This window comes from Hordeum vulgare, chromosome 4H (genome assembly GCF_904849725.1).
Source record: "Hordeum vulgare subsp. vulgare chromosome 4H, MorexV3_pseudomolecules_assembly, whole genome shotgun sequence".
Lineage (NCBI taxonomy): Eukaryota > Viridiplantae > Streptophyta > Magnoliopsida > Poales > Poaceae > Hordeum > Hordeum vulgare.
In genome coordinates, this window is record NC_058521.1 from 298768576 (window position 1) to 298772693 (window position 4118).

Below are 4118 nucleotides of genomic sequence, written 5' to 3' on the forward strand. Positions count from 1 at the left end.
ATCCAGTAGCTCCTTAATCTGTTTCTTCATTTCTTCCAAATCCTTTGCGGGCATCCGATACGGTCTCTCAGATATTGGACGTGTGCCTCGCAAAAGCTCGATAAAAAACTCAATGTCTCTATCCGGTGGCATGCGTGGCAACTCCTCTTGGAATACAGCAGGGAAATCCTTCACCACTGGTACTTCTTCCTGTACAACTCCTGATAAGGAATTTACTTGAGTTCTCTTCGGCACATGCCCAGATACATACTTAATCCTTCTTCCTTCTGGGGTGGTAAGCAAAATCAACTTACTGGCGCAGTCAATGTTCCCTCCATACTACGATAAGAAATCCATGCCTAATATTACATCAAGTCATTACGACTCCAGTACTATTAGGTCTGAGGGGAACACGTAGTTACCAATCCTTAATGGCAACCGATCACACCATAGGCTAGCCATGTACTCTGCTCCTGGGGAGGTTACTAACATGGGTGACCTAAGGGCTTGGGCTGGCAGGTTATACTTATCCACAAATCCCCTTGATATGTATGAATGCGATGCACCAGTATCGAAAAGAACGATTGCAGTAAATGACTTAACCAAAAACTTACCTATTACTGCATCGGGTTGCGCTTCAACCTCCTCCATGCTAACATGGTTCACTTGTCCCCTGTTGAAAGGGTTGGGCTTGTTCCCAGAGCTCTCATTACCATTTCCATTCTTTGCTTCATGACACTCCGTGGCGTAATGTCCATTCTTCCCGCACATGAAACAAATAATGTGACTTAGATCCTTCTTCGTGGGCGTTGCGGGGTTGGAACGGTTCTGTCCGTTGTTTCATCCATTCCCATTCCCATTCTTGGGGCCACCATGGTTATGAGAACTCCCTCCATTGGAATGTTTGCCTCCATGGTTATGGTGAATGTGTCCTCCCGAGTTCGGGGTAAAACGGGGCTTCTGCTGAGCTCCTAAGTTGTACTTCCCTTGTCCATACTTCCTCTTGCGGTTGTCAATTTGTTGTTGCTTACCTTCAATCATGAGAGCTCTATCTACCAACTCCTTGTAGTTGTTGAAGGTTGCCACCATCAACTGTATGCTCAGCTCATCATTCAGTCCTTCCAGGAACTTCTCCTGCTTAGTAGCATGTGTAGCGACGTCATCAGGGGCATAACGTGCTAACTTACTAAAATCCTCCACATACTGTCCCACTGTGCATCCTCCTTGGTGCAAGTTGCGAAACTCGCTCTTCTTCATGGCCATAGCTCCTTCTGAAACATGGGCGGTGCGAAAAGCCTGCTGAAACTGGTCCCATGCGACAGTGTCGATGGGGTAAGTGACTGTGAAATTCTCCCACCATGATGCTGCTGGTCCATCTAGCTCATCTGCGGCAAAACGCACTCTCTCCACATCTATGCATCCTGAAGTGGTCAATTCCCTTCGAATCTTGCGGATCCAATCATCTGCAACAATCGGCTCGGTGCTACTTGAGAACACTGATGGATTGAGCCTTAAGAAACAGACTAAGTGATCAACATGTGGGGGTGGTGGTGGTGGGTTGTTGTTGTTGTTCCCTTGGTTTTGATTCTGGACTAGTAGCTGCATCAGGGTATTCTGTTGCTGGATCAACTGAGTTAGCTCCGGCGGGAAAGCAAATCCAGGGTCACGTCCCGGAGGCATCTGATGGGTTTAGAAAAGGTGAGAAATTAGAATAGAATGAGGTCTAAAGAGAAAAGCACTACCCATATGCTCATGAGACAAACACAATCATATCACTCAATCTATTCAAACAAGGGCATACAAACGGTCTAACTATCGTTACAAAAGTGCTCGGACTATACTATAAACATGGGGACATACTACTGCTGATATGGTGGTCGACTAGAAGTTTTGATCGGTGGTAGACTCCGTGATATCTGCTCCAGCTTCATCAACGTAGTCATCATCTCTATCGTCAGGGTCTGAGTCGGTGTCGTCGATGATGATGTAGTTCTCCGGACAGGTGGAATCGTCTTCATCTCCTCTTGGAGCGGGGTCTAGCATGATTACTTCTAGCTTCTTTGTCGTATCGTCATTCTTCTCCATGAGTATCTTTATCTCCTCCTCGTACCCATCGCGTGTAGACTTGAGTTCTTCCTCCATATCCGTGATCCTGGTCATTGCCTTCCTCAATCATTCATGCTTGCGCATATCTGGTTCTCCTGGCGTCGAATGTGCTGGTTTAACTCCTGGATGAAAGCTGCAATGGACGTGTCCCTCCTGGTGCTGATCATCTCCCATTGCTTGTTTCGGCGCCCACAAATCTGGTAGAAAGTATCCTTGAGATCCTCGTGGTAAACTTCTCTAATGCGTCCCATGGTAACGTGGGCTACCATGCTCTTTCCTAGACTCCAGGTTGGTGCATCAAAGGAAAACTCTATGGGCTGGGTGACTGGCATGAACGTCCTTCCTGGAACTTGAACTCGAATCTTCCAATGCTCCTCTTCTGGTAAAGTGGCGATGTAGGTCCCGGTGAAGCTTTGTATTCCGATGTTCAGGTACCTAGTAACTTCCTTCAAGTGTCTTCCAAAAGGTGTATCTTCATCCGGTTATGTGAACTTGTTCTTTACATCCGCCATACTATAGAGTAGAAAGGGGACAGGAGTCAGAAATGGGATGAGAAGAGTGACCTATGGGATGAGACCAGTTAGCATGTGTTCTGATACCATCTTGTAGCGACCAGACCTCAAACAGTCATAGTCTCTATGCATCTGTGTCATCCCTAGATTGGTAATGCTGACACGCACAATACTTGAGGATTTATAACAGAGTTTCAATCGCACACTTATTACATCGAATGTCTCAAGAGATAACTTATTACAATAATATGGCTTACACTACTGGAATCAGAGAATTTGCCGTCTGCCGGCTCTTTGCCGTCCGCTGACTGATGGCAAAGAAGCTCTTTGTCGTCAGCTACAAAAAACTAGATGGCAAAGAGCTGACAGATGGCAAAGAAGTGCTTTGCCATGAGTCACTTCTTTGCCGTCCGCTAGCGGACGGCAAAGATGGACCAAGCTGATGGCAAAGACTGGGCTGACGGCAAAGATGACCCATGCAGACGGCAAAGAAAAATCGCGGGTGTAGGCATTGCGTTTGCCATGTGCCGTTCTTTGCCGTCCGCCAAACAACCCCTTTGCCGTCTGCCTGGGAATACAGCGGACGGCAAAGGGGACGGCGTCCCAAACGGCTGGCCCGCGCGATGCCTCCCCCACTAAACGGCTCGATCGAACCCAAACTCCCGTCGCCCTCCCTCCCGCCCACTCCCTCCCGCATCGAAGTTTTGCTTCCCCGCCCAGCCGCCGGCGCCTCCCCCACCCACCGGCGCCTCCCCCGCCGGCGCCTCCCCCGCCCACCGGAGCCTCCCCCGCCGGCGCCTCCCCCGCCCACCGGCGCCTCCCCCGCCGGAGCCTCCCCCGCCCACCGGCGCCTCCCCCGCCCACCGGAGCCTCCCTCGCCCACCGGAGCCTCCCCCGCCCACCGGCGCCTCCCCCGCCCACCGGAGCCTCCCCCGCGACGGCCCCCTCCCCCAGGCCTCCCCCGCCGTCGACTCCACCTGCTGGTGCTCCCTCTCCCAAGGTAAACCGGCGCAGCGCCTCACCCCACATTTACATTGGCTGGATGATTCAGTGAGCAGAAGCATGATAGTTAGATATATGGCGGTGGGAACTGGGAAGTATACTTCTTTGTGATATTTAGTAGCGAAGGGCAGCAGGCAGCAATTATCTCGTGGTAGTTTCCATACTTTTTATAGAGGAGAAACAAGACAGAGGAGGGGCCAAGTAGAGGAGGGGCCAAGGGAGGACCTCGAAATTTAGGACAAAGATCCTAGATCACTCTAACCTCCTTGGTGAGGAGGGGAAGATGGAGGAGGCTCTCAGATCTCGATTGGCTCGGCTTCAGCAATAATCATTTGCACAACATGGAAATAAAGATCAAACCTTGTCAACAAAAACCAGAGGAGACCTGAAATTCTAGACAAAACAAAAAGACATATGTTGGGGAGAAATTTAGGTCGTTAGAGTGCTGAGCTCCTACATATGTATGATTTTTCAAATGTGATACATGGGTGCTCCCTTCAGTTTGGAAGGGCCCGAAGA